At 39.3% G+C, this 22012-nt stretch overlaps 1 protein-coding gene across 21 annotated transcripts in view; it reads right to left on the reverse strand.

Annotated features, from left to right (window-relative positions):
• TCF12 (transcription factor 12) overlaps positions 1–22012 on the reverse strand; it is a 135289-nt gene that overhangs the window by 103476 nt on the left and 9801 nt on the right. For 3 of the 21 annotated variants that reach the window (XM_033166668.1, XM_033166665.1, XM_033166666.1), the window contains one exon: positions 5603–5664. The exons of the other annotated variants lie outside the window; for them this stretch is intronic. The gene's annotated coding sequence lies outside the window, so the exon portion shown is untranslated. The remainder of the gene's footprint in view (positions 1–5602; positions 5665–22012) is intronic. 21 annotated transcript variants of the gene reach the window in all.

Below are 22012 nucleotides of genomic sequence, written 5' to 3' on the forward strand. Positions count from 1 at the left end.
CATAATCCCTTTACTGTCCTTCTCCCAGTAAAAGTCATTGAACAGGGTGAACAACGTTTATTCAGTCCTGTAACCAGGTATGAACCTAGTCTTGAACAGGTCCATGTTGGGACCAATTCTTGGTTGAGGTCCTGGAAAAGCAGTGGAGAAAGGCAAGAGTGAATATCCTAATGCAATATTAAAATCTGGAGGTAAAACTGACAAGGCAAGTAAAAATGAAGTGTGTGGAACAAATCGTTAAAATCACAAAAAACAGCACTAATCATAATACATCTGAAGCACAGCAGTTAGTGTAAAAAAAAAAATCACATCTACAAGCTCAACCAGATCACAGGCTAGTAGTTACAGGTGGGTAGCCATATTGGTCTGCCGTAGTCAAAAAATAAATAAATAAATAAAAATTCCTTCCAGTAGCACCTTAGAGACACATTTCCGTTCAAAACCTGACTGTCCCTGCAGCTGCAACTGTTCCAGTATCTTCAAAACCTAGGCGTTTGTTGCACGAGGGTCCCATTGGGGCCAAAACCACCTATAAGAAGAAAAGCCTACTATATTAGGTCAAATAACTATTGAAGTCCCACACTCTGTTCTCCCAGTGACCACCAGATGCCTATGGGCAAAATCAGTGTGCCACAGTATTCTTCCCACTCAGGATTCCCAACAACTTGAATTCAGAGGCATACTGTCATTCAACACTAGATCTTAGATGTAGGTAAGGTCCCCTAATGGACCCCTGACCATTAGGTCCAGTCACAGATGACTCTGGGGTTGCAGCGCTCATCTCACTTTTTTGGCTGAGGAAGCTGGTGTACAGCTTCCGGGTCATGTGGCCAGCATGACTAAGCCGCTTCTGGCAAACCAGAGCAGCGTACGGAGCGGTACCTATTTATCTACTTGCACTTTGACGTGCTTTCGAACTGCTAGGTTGGCAGGATAGGCATAGGTAGGTGTAGGTAAATCTTAGGCGTAAGCAGTCATTTGTCAATTCAGTTACATCCAGCCAGGTGTCTGTAACACATATCAGGCTGGCAGCTTAATCCAATTAAACAATGCATGGTGGTGTTCTTATTTCTATCAATAGCTATTTGCAAAAAATGGAGCCTATAGATTCTGAGGCACAAGCCAACCAAGGGCACACATCAGGGGAGGATTGCTGCCTTCATGCCCTGTTTATGAGCTTCCCAGAAGCCTCTGGGGGGAGCAGGATACAAAACAAAATAGACCTTGTTGGGTCTGATCCAGGATGGATCATCCTGTTGGCAGCAATCCAAAGATTTGGGCTTGGCTTACTACCGAAGTCTTTTACTACAAGTGGTGTCAACCTTTCCCTTCCATGAGTCTTGTGGCATGTGTAGAGGGAAGGGAGGGTACTTGCCCTTGAAGTGGGCTTTCACAGAAGGTACAAGCAACAGATTACTGCTGTTCCTTCTGACAAATATACAGTTGGGAGAGAGAATATACACCCCTTCTTTACTTCTGGGTGGTGGGTGTATAAGAGGGTTTGCCTCCCTCCTTTCTTGTTAAGATTTGAATAAGAGGGAGCAACAGCAGTGGTGAGGCATTGCTGGCAAATTATGCAGAAGCCCAATGAGTATATTAATGGCTGTCACATGGAAGACGGAACAAGCTTGTTTTTTCCTGCTCTGGAGGGTAGGACTCTAACCAATGGCTTCACAAGAAAGGAGATTCCGACTAAACATATGGAAAAAACTTTCCAACAGTAAAAACTGTTCGTCAGTGGAACAGTTTCCGTCGGGAAGCTGTGTACTCTCCCTTCCTTAGAGGTTTTTAAGCAGAGGTTGGATAGCTATCTGTCATGGGCGCTTTAGCTGAGATTCCTGCATTGCAGGGGTTGGACTAGATGACCCTCAGGATCCTTCCAACTCTACCATTCTATGATTCTAAGAACTCATGGGAAAGAAGCCACGTCTTCTTTCCTTCCCATTCTCTCTTGAAGAACAGGTAGATTGTTCCCACAAGTTGGACTTTTAAACAAGTGCCAGCCATAACTCATTGCTGCTTCCAGCACAAAATAAATGGGAAAGGGGAGAAGCAATAGCTTATTTCCTCCATGGAGTTGTGTGAGTAAGAATTACCACTGGTTTCTCTCTCTCCTCATTAGATGTTTGAGGGGAAAACAACAATAAATGAATACAATCAGGACCCAGCATACAAATACGGCCTAGCCTGAGAGACTGGTAGGATCAGTATACAAACTACTCCCCTCCCATGCCACTTCAACTAACAATTAGCTGAACACACCCATACTACTGAATTAAATGCCAGGTGAAATTTAAGCTTTGTAACCTTTGTGAAAACTTGGCTGAGATTAAGACTTCCTTAGCATTCCAGAAGTGAGAGGCAACTGTAGTAAAATACTGTACATGCTCCTAGGTTGCTAGCATCTTAAGGCGATGAAAATCTAAATTGGGCCTACTGACTCAACCAAAACTGGCAGTCCAATTTGTTATGATATACCATGTTTTTCGCTCCACAAGGACACACTTTTTTTCCTCCCAAAAAGTACGGGGAAATGTTTGTGCGTCTATTGGAGCAAATGTGTGGTCTGGTCCCTGGCAGCGGTGGAGCTAGGGACTTTGGTTCCCAGAGTGGCGGGGTGTGGCACGCTGCCCGTGCAAGCATCCTAACGGCGGCACCCACGCGAGGGGGTGAGGAGCGGCGAGGTGGGGGAAGAGGGCATTAGAACACGCTTTAGAGTTTCCTCCTCCGTCTGAGGGGCTCTGTGACTTGCATGAGAGCAGCCAGGAGCCAGGCGGAGGGGGATCTTCTCTCACACGCTCTGTCAAATTGGGACGGGGAGCTTTTTTCCTCGCTTTCCTCCTCTAAAAAACTAGGTGTGTCTTATGGAGCGAAAAATAACAGCCGTCTTTTCCTATATTCCCAGGCAACTCACAATCTTGGCCAGTCCAAATCCCACATTGCCTCTCCCAACACAAGGAAACAAACTCAAGAGACCTGATGCTGCTACAAGCACCATCTTTTCCCAAAGACAAAAGTGAGTTCCACCTGAACATGAGAGTATGGATCTCTTTATACACACATTCCAGCCTGCAAAGCCCATCATTTTTAGCGTTTCCCTTTAGTGAAATTAGTTTCCAACAGATGCCTCAGATAAGCATTTCTGGAAACTATAGGTCAGGTACCATTCAGTGGATGCAGACACTTTCAGATGGAACTCTACCTTAACCCATCTACCCATCAGCAGAAGAGCAGGGAAAGCTGTTTGAATGTGTGTCTGTCTACCCATCTGAATATATAAGGTCTGTGTTTGTTTGTTGTTTGTTTGTTTAATATCAAGACAATTTCATAAGGATTAACTTACACCCAACTCAAACCACAATATTCAGTCATTAAATAAGACATAACCAATCTGCAATGAAGATAAAAATAGAAGTCTCAGTGACGCCTCTCACCCAAATGTCCTTTGATACTTGCAAAGTGAAACACTTGCAAAAGGACACAATGAAACCTCCAATGGAAGATGTTCAACAGCTAGGAGATCACCACAGAGAAGGTCCTACCAACGACAGTAACTCTCTTGCTGACTGGGCCAATAGTCACCTTTATCTGCTACACCATTTTATTGCTGGCCCTAATCCTGTACTGCCATTCTGTGACTGGTGGCTTCAGTAATTTTCAGCCCTCTGGTATGCCTGGGAGTAGAAAGTTGAAGAAACCCATACCTCAGAACAAGCCCCTACTGACAAACAATGCACCCAAGAGCAGATCTGAATTGGGATGAGAGGCCAATCTACACCCATGACTGCAGTTGTTGCAGGGTAGTGACTCAACTCAGGTAGGTAGTCTCATCCCCACCATCTGCCAACTAATGGCACAAAAAGTCAGAATGTGGAGACAATACCCTGAGGAAACCCTGTTTAAGCATAATATATTCCTCATTAACAACGATGACAATATTTCAAAGTAATTCATTTTTCCTATGATACTTTCATTGGGAATTTTAGTATTTAGGTCCATCTGCTATGCTCTGCTGAGATTAGTTTACATGGTAACAAAGGATTGTCATTTTTTTTTTAATTAAATAATCTTTTATTGTACCTCATGCTCTAGCAAGTCAGCTCAGAAACTGAGAAGGGGTGCGGGGAACTGGCTGTCCTACCAGGAGTAACTGGCCCAAATCACGTGTCTACAATTCTCTCTACAACCAGGGTGGATTTGATTTAATCAAACTGATTTAAATCACAATTTAAATCACTAGTCAGTAAGGCTCAGGGTAGATTTAATAAAAAAAATCTGATTTAAATAAAAAAGGTTATTTAAATCCATCCCGAGTCTTACTGACTAGTGATTTAAATCAGTTTGATTTAAATCAAATCCACCCTGTCTACAACTAGCAGCATTCAGTGGTTGAACCGTATTTTACTATATTAGAATGCAGGCACAAAGTTATTGAGAAGATGCCCATAACAGGTTTCCAGTTATTCCCCATCTGGCTGCAGCTTAAAAGTTGTAGTAGATCCAAGCCCCTTCCTTGCTCTCTCTTCAACAGGAATTAAATTAGGTTTTCCAAGGCCTGTGTAAGTCAATCAAGATAACTAATGACCCATAAAAATGACACAATTTATTAATATTAAATAAGTAGATCAGCAAGAAATGTACAGCATATATAGTCTTTTATTTTTCCCATATTATTTAAATTACATTATAAAGAGTAATATGCTACAAATTAATACTTAGAAGCACTGTATTTCACTGGGCAGGCACAGTACTTGTTTGTAAGTTTAAGCCATAAAAAAACAGCAAACCTAAAACTCAAGAGTGGTATTACCTAAGTGACGTTTTATAAATTTCTAAATCTGCAGAATCACACAGTCCTAGCACAAAATAATCCTTATGCTTGCATGTCATCTTAAAGTCCAAACAGCAGCTAAGCAAAATTAACCTATATATATATCAGTAGGCAAACTTTCTTCCTAGTTTCCACCTCCCAAAAATCCCTTTATCAAGTGAAAAGTAGACAATTAATATAAAGCACAATTGATTTGGGTGGTAAAATTTATACACTGCAATGATACAGTGCCCTGGAAGGCCAGCAATCACTATAAAAAAGTCTAAGAGTATAATAGTAGGTATTTGTTTTACTCATATTCCCTCTTTGCTAGATCTAAAGTAGAAGCATGAAACAGAGTTTACTTTGGTTGGATCCGAAGACCTGCTTAGGTTCTTGCAGGAGACTTTAACCTGCTCACTAGAGTTTTTTAAATTTTCATTGAATAGCTCACTACCATGTACCATCGCAAACTGCTTTAGAAACTTCCCCAGTGTCAAAAGAAGTTTGCCACTGTGGAGAGGGGAAGATTCTACCAGTGAAAAAGTAATCTAAAGTCCTTGTTCCATGGGTTGCTGGCACTTTAAAAAAATTATTCTTGACTTTGGTTTTAGCTATATCCTGAGCAGCAGCTGCATGGACAGCACTAGCAAAAATATTTTTTTTAAAAAATGGGTCACAGCATCTGATCTAAAATATGACTTTCCATTCTTTTCTCCCAGGGAAGTCTGGTTAGATGCCATGCTACATCTTTCAGTTCCATTGCCTCTACATTAGGGGGGAATATCTTACTTGCTTATTCTGTTTCATGGAGTTCTTCTATATCATCCAAGACGCTTGGGTGCAGTTGTTCCCTGCAAGCAGATGGAGACAGCAACAAATAGATTTTTTTAATGGCGTCATCCCCTTATTCAAGGGGAGTTCACAGGCTCAAAATCCTACGTTTTCCAAGAAAAGTAAAAATAATAATATACCACACATATTACTTTGTAAATGTTTAAACCTCAAGTGATGTTAATAGTAACTGATAAAAATATAGGAATTACAATCCATATGAAAGTAAGTATCATTATGCAGACAAAACAAAAAACTCAACTTACACTTGGTGATGCACCAATTACTACTTATTTTTTAATAAATATCTGAGAAGGGGAGAGGGAGGCGGTCATTTTCATGCAGTTATCATCCCCATTAGATTACAGATATACATTTGGTCACTCAAATGTTAGGAAATTGTACTATTTTGTGATTACACCCACCTCCATGTCTAATTAGCAGCACTTGCACTAGTCCATTTTCCAATTGTCACTTTCTTTCAAAATGATTCTCTAACAAACCTAATTCTGTTTCCAACTCTGTAGTACACTAGTTTGTAATAAAACTTGACCCTCCTACAGACTTTTAACACAGCTATGTTGTCAGAAGAACCACATCACATGCATTTTCTGACATACAGGCCCCTCCCCACTCATGTGCAATCAACACACACACCATTTTCAGTGCCAGTGCTAGAAATTAACCAGGCACATTCTGTGTCTGGCACAGGTCCAACTGCAACCATGTGGACATCTCTGGATGCCGGGTTGGCAACAAGGGAAAACAAAATGTCACTTAGCGAAGGATCTGAAATATTTTCCTTGAAGCTTGAATTTGGTTTATTCTAGATTGTTTTATTTGATGTTTTAATATGTTGCAAACCGCTTTAGGATTTGTAATTTTAAATATAAAGTGGTAAAGAAATGAAATGATTAACAACAACAAACCTCTTGGGGGGGGTGGACATTCCATTGTGGCAACTGTAACCTAGGTTTAAGGTGCCATTTGGCGATTAGATGATATATCTGGGTTTTTAACACTGGTCAGTGCCGAAAGGGGGCTAGGCCGGGAACAGAAGGCACTTATGCTTGCATCAGTTGGGAACAGTAACCCCGTGTAAGCGGGGATTATTCTGTAAACTACATACATTCTTAAGCAATGCTATTAACCACACACCCAGATATTTAATCTTCTTTTCGATCTTTAAGCCTGATAAACTTTGTAATGTATTTTACTCTCATCATTCATATTTTTTACCAGGAGTTTGGTTTTATCTTTATTAATTTAAGACCTGCTGTTTTCCATTTTTTAAAATTTCTTCCAGTGCTTTTGGGATTGGCTCTATTGGTTCCTTTACAGAAACCACCATGTCATCTGCAAAAGCTTTTAATTTATATTGTCTCTGTCCTACCTTTATTCCTTTAATTTATTGATTACATCTTATTCTTTGCGCCAAAACTTCTAAAACTGTTATAAACAATAAAGGTGACAGTGGGCAACGTTATCTAGTTCCTTTAGTTATTTTACAATTCTCTGTCAATACATTATTTACTATCAACTTTGCTTTTTGATCAGTATATATTACCTTAAATCCTTTTATAAAAGTGTCTCCACAACTCATATATTCCAAAACCTTAAACAAAGTCCCAAGAGACATTGTCAAATGCTTTCTCAGCATCTAAAAAGGCCCTACCTTTTGTTGGTGTTCAACTTCATGCCAGCTCTCTTAACCTGGCTGTCAAATTTACTGATATCGCAATGCTCCTTGGCAGTGTTAGAAACTCAGACCAAATGGATCTTAAACCTTGGTTGTAGTCGCCACAATGGAATGTATATTTTTGCAATAAAGTTTTTTTATATTTTTCATTTCACTTCTATTCTGCTTTATATTTTAAGGAAAAAATCTCAAAGTGGTTTACAACACATTAAAATATAAAATTAAAAAATCCAGAAAAAACAAACTCATGCTTCAAGGGAAATATTTCAGATCCTTCTCTAAGTGACATTTTGCTTTCCCTTATTTATTTATTTATCTATCTATCTATCTACCTACTTAATTTATATATATAGCTGCCCCATAGCAGAAGTACTCTAGGGAGACAGTGTGGTGCTGGGGTAAGAGATTTGGACCAGGACCTGGGAGATAAGGGTTCAAATCCCCACTCAGTCAGGAAGCTCACTGGGTGACCTTGGCCAATCACAGCCTCTTAACCTACCTCACAGGGTTGTTGTAGGGATTGAGGAGGGGTGAATCATGTGCTTTTTGGACGAAAAGGTGGGATATAAATGCAACAAATAAGCTCGTCTGCTTACCAGCTTAAGCAACCTGGGGAGGCCAGCTATATACGCTGGCAAATATTTATTTAAAACACTAGTTCATGTAAAGGTAACAAAATTTCTGACATAACTAGTGGGAGATTGTTTGGCAACTGTGAGGCAAGTTCCTTTTCCCTCTCTGTGTGTGTTGAGTAATTCTATAAAATATTTACATAAACATTTATATAACCATTAAGGTTGAGGTTTTCTGGTTAGACACAACATCATTCCCAATGCATTACATTCACTTGTGGAAGCAATTTTTGGAAGGAGACGTATATAGGTGAAACTCGAAAAATTAAAATATTGTGGGAAAGTCCATTTATGTAAGCAATTGTTTTCATTAGCTACTGGAGTTTAATATATGAGATAGACTCATGACATGCAAAGTGAGATATGTCAAGCCTTTATTTGTTATAATTGTGATGATTATGGCGTACAGCTGATGAAAACCCCAAAGTTGAAATTGTTGATTTGGGGTTCTCCTCAGCTGTACGCCATAATCATCACAATTATAACAAATAAAGGCTTGACATATTTCACTTTGCATGTCGTGAGTCTATCTCATATATTAGTTTCACCTTTAAAGTTGAATTACTGAAAGAAATGAACCTTTCCACGATATTCTAATTTTTCGATGTATGTGCATCAATCAGTGTCCATGTAATTAACTTCAAAGCCACAATGCTTTAATTGTATTAGCAATGTAATTGTAAAGTATTAGAATGCTAATAAACACTCCCACTACAGTATCCCTTAATCATTCAGGCGACTAGTACGATGCCTGAATTCAAAATAGCAAACAAACAAGTGCAGCATGCAGCAGTTCTTTTTAAGGCGAAAACAGTTGTGAGACACTGTTCGTAGAATAGACAGTGGTGTCAGTCACACAAAACATCAATTTTCCTCTTCCTGCCTAAGAATTCTTTTATTTGTACCCAACTTTTCCTTTTCCCAAAAAGTGGAGAGAACATACTGTACATAAGATTCTCAAGGCACCTTCCAGTCAGGTGGAGCTGTATCGGACACCTTCAGACCTCAACTTTTAGGATACAACAACTCCTGACTCCAAGCCTCCACACCATCCAAAACAAAGGCGTGGGGGACCAAAGACAGGGCCTTTTCTCTGTGTGTGACACAGTTCCCAGAGTCCTGCCAGGTGCAGCCTTCACTTTCTTTTCAGCATTACATCACAATGTTTTTACTTGTCCAGGCCTTTCAAGTTCATTTTGTTCTTCTATGCTGCTGTTTTAACTCCATGCTGTGATTGTGGGATGTTACTGTATTTTTATGTGATTCTTTGTTAGCTCATCTGAGAGTCACAAATAAATATTTTAAATAAAATAAATACAGAAGATGAAACTCTTCTCCAGCAGTAGACAACCTGACAACGTAAGTTCTCATAGACCAATGATAACAACCATGCCTAGCACCACGCACACCAAAGGAAATGCCCTCTGAATTTTTTCATGTAATTATCACCTAAGACAAATATAGCCTTTCTAAATATATACAAAAGTAGGTCCTACAGACATACATTGATGGAATGTATCTCGTAGCAGAAGAAGAAATTCCAGTAACTTTACAATTATTATATTTTTGCCATTCCAAAAAATATAATTGAACCTTAAGAACTGTTGGCCCTTCATTTCTTAAAAAAAGAATAGCAAACATGGGGTAAGAGGAAAATAAGGTGCTTGGGTCATTCCATATCAAGTGATCCAATTTTATCACCACATGTCATCCAATTTTCTTAGTTTTGATAATTCAACAAGTGTACAAAATATTAAGTTTTAAAATTTTAATATTAAAAATTTCAAAAAAATGTATTTATTATTTATTATTTCTAGGAGCTACCTGCAAAATTTCACATTGGGATCTCAATGGGATCACATTTTTTTTAAAAAAAGTATTTTGTACATACATGCCCTATTGGGTTCTAATTAGGATACCAATTCCTGGAGTAGAATATAAAAGAATAAACAAGACTTCAAACTATATCAGTTACTTCAGGCATTTTGTTAGAAAGCTAGTAAGACTTTTCTTTTACAAATGGGTGTTCCAAGCAGCGTAATAACTTGCTGTTAGATGATAGAATTGTTGCTCAACAACTCAACTCAAGTGTTGGGTGATCTCGGGTATTGGTGGGACATGTTCCACTGCTGCCCGTGCACCACCACCACCACCACCTCGCTGTCCCAGGCACTGGCGGGGGTTGCTATGCCAGTGACTTGAATATTTAATAAAATATCGAAGTGGTTCTGTTTGATGTTTAAAATACTGATTTCTTGATTTTGGGTTCAAAAAAACAGGGGTTGTCTTACACATGGATAAATACAGGGTGTGTGCGTGCCATGTATAACAAACAATTAAAAATAAAATTAAACACAACAGAATGAATATAGGTATCTTTCAATATAATATAAAGTTTTGACTACACCATGCAGTTTTCAAGAAACAGATGTAAAGAAATATTTGTGAATCAGCATCTTCGGCAGCTTGAGTTATCATGGCTTAAATATGTATGAACTCAGAACAGCCAAGTTAGCATTTTAATAGATTAAAAATGCAAGTGGGCAGGGGAGGGGTGGAACTGTGGCAGTGAAGCCTCTTCAGATTTTTCATATCAAGCCAATACAACATTCTATACATTTGGCTTTGTACTTTATTATTCACCTGTAATCATCTTTTACAATCATCTCAAGGTGATGTGCAATAAAGCAGCAGTTACAAATTTTAGTAATATAATTTTAATATACAGTAGCTCCCAGTTAAAGCTCCTCGTCCAGCTTTCTTCATCAAACACATGTGAGTCTCTGAGTGTCCACAACACAGATAGGATAAGATATAGGTTTTCAACCTTTTTGAATCCACAGCTCCCTTAACCAACTACATTCTTTCTGCGGCACCCCTATGGGGCTCAGGAGCCCAGTTATGTCACCCCTTGCCTGCAAATCCAGCAGCACCTCACCCCTTTTTGAACACCCTCCCTTGGAGCGTTCCCTCAGCCTCCTCTCCTCTCGCCTTTCCTTGGGAGTCCTCCGGGAAGCTACCACTGCCATCCCTGGTCTCTGAGCTGCCCCTCCTTGCCCCAAAGAGGGGTGTCTCCCAGAGGCACCATTCACCTGCAGAGCTTATAGGCAGGGCTGCTGCAATAAACAGCTGTCAAGCCTTTGGGAGGGCATCAGAGGAGGGAGGAGAGGAAAGAGGGACAGATGCCAGTGTTGCCCATAGCACCCCTGATCCATCATTCACGGCACCCCAGGGTGCCACGGCACACTGGTTAAAAACCACTGGGATAGGACAAATACTTAATACAAACAAGTTGGCTGGTGGTTCATTCACCCAGGTGAAAGATGGAGTTATACTCCGAGTATGGAAAGATACTGTACTTGCCTAATTGACCACAGATTCAGACATATGGACCAACCTGCCCCTCAGCTTGTGCAGCAGAGTGAATCTGCTTAAAACAAACATTCTCCCCTATATATACCCCAATGACATTGCTAGTGCATCTCTTTCGCAAGTTTTTGTAGGAACTCCTTTCATCCAAGATTTTCACTTTAAAAAATGCAACTGGCAGAGGGCTTTGCATTCTCTTGAATTTGAAATGTACTTCAGGGTCTGCTTGTTGCTTCGCATTCAAAAGTAGCAATGGCTGCCACCAGCTGATGCTGTTCCTGCACAACCTTATGATTCTTTTATTTTACTCTACTCTGAGGACTGAATGCTCCATGCATATAAGGGGAAATGTCATCCCACCTACCATATCAACAACACAAAAAACACACTGCTGTACAATCCTTTACATCTTCAGTTTGTTGGCTTTCATCCAGTCCAAGGAGAAGGAGAGCTGTGTGTTATCAGCATTTAACTGACAATGTACTCCAAACCTCCAGATAACACCACTCAGCAGTTTCATGTGGATGTTAAACAGCATAGGGGATAAAATCGAACCCTGAGGAATCCCACATTGAAGGTTCCATGGGATTGAAGAACACTCCCCAAGCATCACCCTCTGGAAACATCCATCTAAGTAGAACTGGAACCACTGCAAAGAGGTGTCACCACCCCTCACTTTGGACAGCTGCTCCAGAAGGATACCATGGTTGATGGTATTGAAAGCTGCTGAAAGGTTGAGGAGAATTACCAGGGACACATTTTCCCTGTCTCTCAACCCACAGAAGTCATCATACAGGGTGACCAAAGCAGTTACTGTGCCAAAAATCAGGCCTAAACCCCAAATGAAATGGATCATTTTCTCCAAGAGCACCTGGAACTGGTCCACGACCACCCGCTCAAGAGCCTTGCCCAAAAAGGGGAGATTAGCAACTGGCCAGTAGTTACTTAAATTTTCTGAATCCAGGGAAGGTTTCTTGAGGTGTGGTTTTTCCACTGCTTCCATCAAGCAGGCAGGGACTACCCACACTCACAAGGAGCATTAATCACTTCCATGGCCAGCCAGCTGTCCCCTCCCTACTAGTTTTTATCAGTCAACAGGGGCTAGGGTCCAAAGCATAAGGGTCAGCCTGACCAATCCAAGCATCTTGTCCACATCCTCGAACCTTACTAACGAAAACTAATCCAACACAACAGGACAGGACAGGACAGTGCTGTGGACACCCCTTGAGATTCCTCTGTAGTGGAGTTTGCCTTTAAAACCAGCTATTAAATTTATTTTTACTTTCAAACTCATGTAAAATCTCCATAAAGGTTGGTTTTAAAAGTGTGAATGGGGGTCGGTAATACTCAACTAAAACCAATTATAGGAAGCTAACACTATAAAATTTACAATATAAATATTTCTAGATCTAGAGACCCACACTTTTTATCTTTGGTAGTATAGTAGAACTAGCAAACAGTGGCAATGTAAAGACATTTTATACACTTAGAACTTATCATTCTTTAAAAAGGACTCCTGCTTCTGCTCAGACCCTGAAAGCTTTACTATTATAATGCTGAATTATTACTTCTGTGGTGTATTTTCTGTGTCATGTGAGCACCTTCCAACTGGCTTCCTATGCATTTTAGTATAAAAATCATGCATGCCACACAAGGTAACATTAGCAGTGACTAGGCAGCTGTACAAGGACTGTGTTCATCAAAATACATTTACCATAGTTTTGTCCTGAAACTCACCAGCAAGTTAACCCAATTCAAAGTTCCTCCAATGCCAGACATAACTAACACAAGTGTGAGGTTGGAGTAACACTGACACCAAGGTAGATGTGCTGAAAGGTGGTGCATGCCAAATCCTTTCTAGTGTTAAAAGGACAAGCCATTCACCCCCATCTGATGTTCTCAAATTTCAAATATTTTACATTCTATTTCCCACATACATTCATCTTAAAGCTGTAACTACTATTACTGTAGATTGCATTTATAGAAAAGGCACCAGCAAAGCAATATACTGTATTTTTCCGTCTATAAGACGCCACCATGTATAAGATGCCCCCTATTTTTGGGGATCCCAATTTCAGAAAATGGGGGGAGATCTATCCGTGTATAAGACGCCCCCCAAATTTTGGACATTATTTTTTTGGGGGGAAACCTAGCCTTATACACGAAAAAATACAGTAGTTACAGTATGTGTCTAACTGTAACCATGACAAAACGTTTAACACAATTTTGAGGGGAAGGTATTTTGAATTATGGAATAAAGTTACACTGTTAGAATTTAATGCTTAACAGGGTAATCGCTGAGGCCTTTGCAAAAGACATGAGGGGAAAGTGACAGTCAGGATAATATTGCCAACAGCTTTTATGAACTGACTTTATTTACTGGTGACTCTCAAGGTCAAGTTCAAGTAAGGGGATTTGTTTTCCAAAACAACTGAAGAAAATAATATCAAGAACAATTATGCAATAACTGTGGATTAAGCAAGTTGGAAGCAATATGAAAAGTAACAGTACTACAAAAGCCCCAAATACAAATGCAGAACACTAGTGTAATGAAAAGGAAATAATGTTGTTCTTCAAAATAGCAGAATTTAATTCACATTAGGAAAGCTGAGATGGTGGCTCACCAGACACATATTTTTTAAGTTCCTATTTCCCACCAAGGTTTTTAACATATCAGATACATACAGATGTAAAAAGAAATTCTTTTAGAATGCAAATTTATTAAAGAAAAAAGCAAAAGAGGAAAAAATGCAAAAAGGAGGGACCTATAACTGAAGGTGGATCCTTTTATTTCTACATGCCTAGAGGCAGTGCCACCTACCAAAAATAGGTATTGAATACACCCTCTATAATTACCCATGCAAGGGTATTCATAGAAAAGAAACTCAAAACAGATTCTAAAATGCTGTTTATCTGACAAGACTGAAACTAGTCATCTAATTTATTAGTTTATCAAGGACATTTCTACTTGAGATAGTAGAGCTGGGACAGGTAGTGAGGGCAGGAGTTAACTGTAAAAGTTATGGAACTGTACAAGTTATGGAACATATGTAGGAAACCATGCAACTATTGAGCCAAGCAGAACAAAATATAATAATTTTCACTTGCTCTTCACATACAAGCTATAGCATTTAAGAGTCTCACCAACAGGGGGAACCAGTTAAGATCTGGGAGGCAGCTTTTTTTAAAAAAACAGACACATGTGTTTCTCTACACAGGATCAGTGACGATAACTGGTTTTATCACTAATCAAAAGAATAGCATTGCAACCAAGTAAAAGTCATTATGAAAGCTGGCTTTCGATATTCTCACCTATGAACAATCCTCACATACTTGCTTAGTTTTGAGACACCATGGCTTTTGTGAATTTACAGAAGCATTTGCAGAACGGAAGCCCTACTATCCTATAACATTTACTTTATAAAAGGCAAAAAAAATCCCACCCATCTCCATAACAGCAATATGGCTTCAGAATTTGTGTAAAATGAAGCTGACTATACAAACTACAGTATAGAAAATATACCTATAGAAAATAGCTGGTCAATTAACAGAATTCAAAGAAACCAATAAGTTGTTATTCTCTTAAAATGTTTGAGTTTTTTCATATTGTTAAAGAAAATATTATAAATGAAATGAGAGATGCATACTAAGAAGTGGATGTGGTTAATACCAAGAAGCAGTTGGACAGTTGTCCAACTTCATTTCCAATACAATTCAACCATTTTTAAGTTACCATGAAATCATCTTCCAAATCATTAATCTCTCCCTCTCTCTATTAAAAGGTCAACTGTGTGCAATGCCTTTCATTTTTTCCACCTACTTTCTGGTCAGTCTTGCCTCACAATGTCATCAAATGAAACTTCTTGTGCCTCTAAACTTCATCCCCCAACAAGAAGCTAAGGAGAACCCATTAGGCTGGATCCAGGCTAAGTTAGCAAATTTCAATGGGATTCAATTACAACTGACTTAGTCTGGAATCTGGATCCAACCCATTGAGTCAATCCCTTGATTTTTTTAAAGACTAGTTCCACCACCACTCCCCTTTTGTGTAAAATAAAAAAAAGCAATACATTCTTATTAGTAAATTCCTGTTTTTGCAGGCAGAATACATTTGACAAAAACAAACCCAAAACACCTTGATCACATAATCTTTAGACAACTTGTTACCATATCCATGATTATTAGATCATGGCCACAGGCAAGACACTGGTACATGTCTTCAACTGTCAAAGTGAATTTAATCCATTAACTTCAGAAAATAACAATGGACAAGGCTGTTTTCCAGAGGAAATTGATTTGGGAATATTTTTCCCAACTGACAAGAAGCCGTTTGTTGTGCCTACTCAGCTGCAAAGGTTTTAAACACCACGACTTTATAAAAGAATACATGCATATAATATTGATCAAGCATATATATACATTTGATTACATTTAACTGTAACAAGGCTTATAAGTATTAATGAATAAATTTCATGTTTTCAGTTTAATATAATGTTAATTATAACCTGAAGAAAGACTCCTCAATTGTTGTATTTACAGGATATTCTGCATTATGGTAATATGAGCTGGCTGGAAAAGGTGCCTGAAAAAATATTTTATGCCCTAGGTCAAAAACTAAGCTACTAAGGCACAGATTAGCTTTTGGGCAAGACCAAAGCAGAGTTTTGATATTGTGACCTTTGCCATAATCATGCTGTATTGATAATGAATGACACACCTGTTCCAGATAGAGTAGAGCTACAACTTGTACTTACCTATCCATTGGTGCTATCCTTATATACATTTACATGATCAAGCTAATCTCTTTTTAAACCGACCAAGCACAGTATTAACAAAATCCTTATAACGGGTACCTTTTTAAAACACTGAACTGTTAAAATAACAAGGCTACCACACTTCCAAAAGAAAAGGCCCGTTTGTAAATATTCTCTTTCAGTAAAACACCAGTGTTGAAGCAGCCTTAAAACTACTGTTTTCATGCATCCTCACTTATATCTTGCCCTCAGGAAATAGTCAACTAAAAATTTAGTTGATCAAACTTATCAATTCAAGTTTGGACCCATGTGCAAAATTTTAATTAACATCTTATTTACTGTTATTTATTAAAAACATTCATATCCTACCAGTAAACAAATCCTTCCAAGGCAGCTTATATTAAAATACATTATTCAGGTTTTTTTTATAGATATCAACATATAAAATGTCAGTGGGTGGTAAAACATGAGAAAGAGCATTTTCTGTGTTGGATCCTGCTTGTGGAATGCTCTCCCAGGTGCTATGCAAAAACATTATTCTTCTCCCAGACCATCTACGACCTTTTAAACAAGGGGGGAATTGTTTTTCTGTGTTGCTATGCTATGTATTTAAAAACTGCTCTGAGTTCCTTGGATGAAGGGTGGTAAAGAAATTTAATAAATAATAAATAAATACATTTTTAAATGATTGGGGTTTGGAGGGAATAGGACCGCTAGAGCAGGCTGGGCGTCTTCAGTGCTTGCCTCATTACTCTCCTGGGGTCTTTCCCACAGGGCAGAAGGTAGTAAATGGCCATGTGGAAAGTGAAGTCTCTTAAATACATTAAATGTAAATGTAACTTCCTTTATGTGTCTACTCCAGAATGCAATTAATGACACACATTTAAATTTTTTATACGGGCGGAGACCGGTTTGCATGTGTCCAATTGATGTACAATCACTAACAAACGGGTCCTTTTGGACCCGGAAGAGGGCAGTATGGGGGCGGGGCATAGCAAGGTGGGCTTATGCATGCTCTGTTGACACACACGGGGGCCAGGAATAGAACACCCATGCAAAATGGTTGCCGCCTGTATATTATTCTTAAATTCCAACCCTTTTATTGTAGAACAAGAACAGTAAAAATTAAATACAAACAAAACATAAGGTAAATGTAATCCACTACAAAGAACCAGAAAGCATTAGACGTTCTCTCAGATAAGCCAGCTTTGACCAGTTTTATAAAGGTTCACAGTGTTGAACAGATATCAGCAAGCTTCACTGGGAGAGACTCCCATAAAGTAGGAGCTGGAAGAGAAAGTTCCAGTTTATAGCCCAAACAGCTCCCGTCCAAGATCACATCCGTTGAGGGCCTCTAGCATCTCAACTGACAGGATGACTTGGGTTGGCAACAGTGTTAAATCAAGACCTTTTAGGGCTCTAAAAGGTAAAATCCAGCTTCTATAGCAGGATCTGCTGGAACTTAGGGATATCACTGGATATGATAAACCTGAACTCGTAAAGACACACTTTTGGGATGTTATAAGATATAATTTAAGAGGAACATCTACAGCACTGGTGAGGAACTTCCATGCCACAGGTCAGTAGTACTCAGTATGGCACGCAGGTAGGGCACTGTTGCTCCCGACCACTAAGCATTGCTGCTGAAAGCATTACTGAAAGGGAGTCACAGGAAGCTCACTACACTGCAGGAATGGTGACAGAAGTGTTGGATTGGCAGCATGTCACAACACACTGAACTCCCCACAGCTCTCCCTCTGAGGAACTGAAGACACTCAGTATTCAGAAGGGAGATGAGCAATGCCATCCTACCTGTACCATCCCACCCATCAGGCATTGGAGGTTGGGCTGCCAGGTTGCTTGGGGTGAAGTACACCCACATTTCCCAGGTATGGTATCACATTCATATTCAATGAATGGCTGCAAAGCAAGGAAAACTAGGGGCACAATCCTAAGATTCTGACTTTGCAGACAAAATTCAGCACTTTTTAAATTTGGAGCCTTTTTTGTCACTGCATTTGCTGCCAGAAAGAGTGTCATATTAAAACACCTCTGATCTCAGAGGCTCCAAAGAAAGAACCTTAAATTTTAGCAGTCAATTTTATCACTTGAAATTGGCGGCTGTCAGTTTCAATTTATCATCACAGCTCCATTAGTAGCAGCTGCAAAATAACTTTCAAGGTGAGGTCATTAATCAACAATTTTTTACTGCACTTGCATATGGCCCTATACAAGGAAGATTTCTGGGGGTCTTGCACCAGTGTAGTGAGAGACACTCCCATGTCCATTTAAAAGACAGCCCCCCCCCGGGGGGGGGGGTTTGGTGGGAACTTTCAAGTGTGCTTTGTTCTAGCCTTCCTTTCCTGACAAAATGAGCCAACATTCTTGTGAAGCAACACACATAATGCCATTGCTATAGTGGTATCCTGCAACAAGCACATTTGAAACTAACTTTTAATTTCCCCAGGTCCCTTCCTTAAAGCAGAGCAGCACTTTATGTTTATACATCACCCACTTGTCTCATTAAGACATTCTAGATGTTTTACAATACTGCAAAAATAGATTTAAAAGAATAAAAACAACAATAGTGATAAAATTAAATCCAAGTTAAATACAAAAACTGTTCGTTGGAAAGGAAAATTAAAAGATATATAAAAGAATAATTCCTTGAATGCCAATACCCAGGTTTGGGACAAGTACTCTTTGGCGAGAGAACCTGAGCAGAGATTTAAAATCACATCTTCAAAAAACGGAAAAAGGAAGACCCAGGTAACTACCGACCTGTGAGTTAGACATCAATACCATGTAAGGTCCTAGAACAGATAATCCAACTGTCAGTCTGTGAGCATTTAGGAAAGGAAGCTGTGATTACCAAGACCCAGCATGGGTTTCTCAAAAATAAGTCATGTCAAACCAATCTGATTTCTTTTGATGGAATTACAAACTTGGTGGATCAGGGAAATGCTGTGGACATAGTGTATCTTGATTTCAATAAGGCTTTTGACAAAGTCCCCCATGATATTCTTGTGAGGAAACTGGTAAAATGTGGATTGAGTAAGGTAACTGTTAGGTGGATTTGTAGCTGGTTGACTGACCAAACCCAATAAGTACTCATTAATGGTTCCTCATAATCCTGGAAAAAAGTGACAAGTGGGGTGCTGCAGGGTTCTGTCTTGGGCCCATTGTTCAACATCTTTATAAATGACTTGGATGAAGGAATTGAGGGGATGTTCATCCAATCTGCAGACGACAACAAACTTGGAAGGATAGCTAATGCTGCAGAAGACAGTCAGAATTCAAAATGACCTCCCACTCACACAGGAAACCAAAGATCACCACAGCCAACCACAAATGAACAATCACACCCTATGCCAACCCCAACCTCTCTCACCGCCAAAGGAGCACAAGCGAACAACAGAGAACCTACACAAACAACGCTGACACCAAACCCTACTCATATTAAGTAAAATAAAAATATCGTCACCCCACCCCACCTATCTCCCCATCCCACCCACCTCTCTCCCCCTTTTCTTCCTAATGTCTCAACAACAAAAACTGATTTGTAAAAATGTTATATGGGAAAATATGGGAGAAACATTGCACTACCTTGTAAATCAAGAAAATCTTTAATAAATATATATATATATATATATATATATATATATATATATATATATATATAAATCCAGCTTTTTGAAAAGAAAAAAAAATGACCTGAACAGATTGGATGTTGACAAGCTGGAACATGTGCAGAGGAGGGCAACCAAGATGATCAAGGGTCTGGAAACTAAGCCTTACGAGGAGCGCTTGAAGGAGCTGGGTATGTTTAGCCTGGAAAAGAGGAGACTGAGAGGAGCAATGATAGCCATCTTCAAATATCTTAAGGACTGTCTAAAAATTGGATACATTTAGAAGCATGGCTAGCTCATACATAGTGCCTCATTATAAAATGTAACAAAAGCTTGTTTTGTTTCTTTTCCTTAGTATTCAGTTAACATCTTCACCAAAAGTATGTCCTTTATGCTTTTGAATGTTGTTTTTGTAACCACAGCTTTGTTTTTTAAACGTAGAGATACAAAACATTCATTCATGTCATAAAATCATCAATTATCTCATCCTTGCTGCAAGAAAAGAAATTGACCATTACGATTAGCCAAAAATTATTGTGTCACTCACAAAATGCTAAGATAAACTTTCAAAAGAATATGTTCAAAGTTAGAAACTGATGCATTGCTGCTATCTTACACTAGACTAGAGAGTGAAGCAATTACTAATAGTGGCTGAGTCACAAGCAGTACCGGTATTCATCACCAAGAAAAGACAAGGGTTAAAGGCAGGCAGACTCTTTTTTATCTTTTGACATGGTAACAAATTAGCTTATCTACAACTCTCTTTAAAATTTCCCATGGAAATATTCAGCACAACCCAAGGACTCTCTAAAACAGGTATGTCTAATCAGATGTTGCTGGACTACAGCTCTCAGCATCGCTGCTGGCTAGGACAGATGGCAATTAGGAGTCCAACAATATCTGGAGGGCTGCAGTTTAGCTACCAATGCTTTAAATGCTTTTTAAAAAGACAACTACTGAATTCTCCAAAAAAAAGAATGAAGACCCACCCAAAGGTCTCCCAGAGACCTCATGACATTAGACACAATCTCAGGTTCAAGGACTTCCTTAAAGTGTCAGACGCAACTCAAAACTTGAGTTTCAAAAGCCAAAATAAAGAATTTGTCCTACTATATTTATTATACCCATCTCTTCCTCCAATCAATATAGAACAGATTGTTTATGGTTCCAAGGCAATCCCCACTGCAACCTTTTTAACTTTAAGGGTCAACTATAACATTTATAAATATATTAAACTAAAAAAGCCATAAATACAATATTCAAAGATGAAACAAGAACTAGCTGTCATCATCAAGTATTATGTTGATACAATGCAAACCAACAATCACATTTTTAATCCAGAGTAAAAACATGTAAAAAATTTTTGCAAGTCCCATCATAATAGAAGTTTGTTGATGGCCTCAGAAGTCAGCCCACCCTTGGCAATCTTCCAGGGAACAGAAAACTTATGTGAGTCTGCTGTCAATCTGAATATTACAGTATCACACGGAGAATATTGTCCTTTCTTCATCTTGTAAAAGCCAAGTCCATGCTTTGCTTGTCAGATACTAACAGGCAGTAACTAGGAACTGAAGTGGAGAATGATGCACCAATATTAATTTGCTCCCAGCAACCAATATTGTAGGCTAGAAATTCCACCTACTTTTAGAATGCAATGTCTCATATCATTTTTAACACAACAAACAAACACGTCACTCATATTTATTTAAAACACTTATATCCTGCCTTTCTTCAGAGGAGCTTGAAATAAAAACCACTTATTGACATTTAAACATGGAGAGCTAAAAATTCACTCAATATGAATAAAGTCACAGAAGGTACCAAGGATGGATAAAAGAAAAATCGAACAGTAAAGTTGTGCCTAGCTGTTTCAGTGACCATTCTTAGGATGCATGTATATATTTATATTTATATTATTAAGTATACCCTACTTACTAACTGAAGTTCTTGAGATGGCTTAAAGCAGGGGTCCCCAAACTAAGGCACGCGGGCCCGTGAGCCAATTATCCGCCCCCCCACAACCCCCGCTGCCCGCTCTTACCGGTGCGGCGCAGCTGCCCATCTCTGGGTTGGCGCGGCACCGTAAATAGCTTGTGCGCATGCGTCATTTCCGGCAAACTTCTGGGTCTGCGGAGGCCCGCGCCCACGCGCACAAGCTATTTTCGGTGCCGTGCCAGAAGTGCGGTGGAAATGACGCTTGTGCATGCGCTCAAGCTATTTTTGGTGCTGCGCCACGCCAGAAAAAGCAAATGCGCGGGCTCCCCCACCCTCCGCGCCATTGGTGC

Source organism: Lacerta agilis, chromosome 13 (assembly GCF_009819535.1).
Source record: "Lacerta agilis isolate rLacAgi1 chromosome 13, rLacAgi1.pri, whole genome shotgun sequence".
NCBI lineage: Eukaryota > Metazoa > Chordata > Lepidosauria > Squamata > Lacertidae > Lacerta > Lacerta agilis.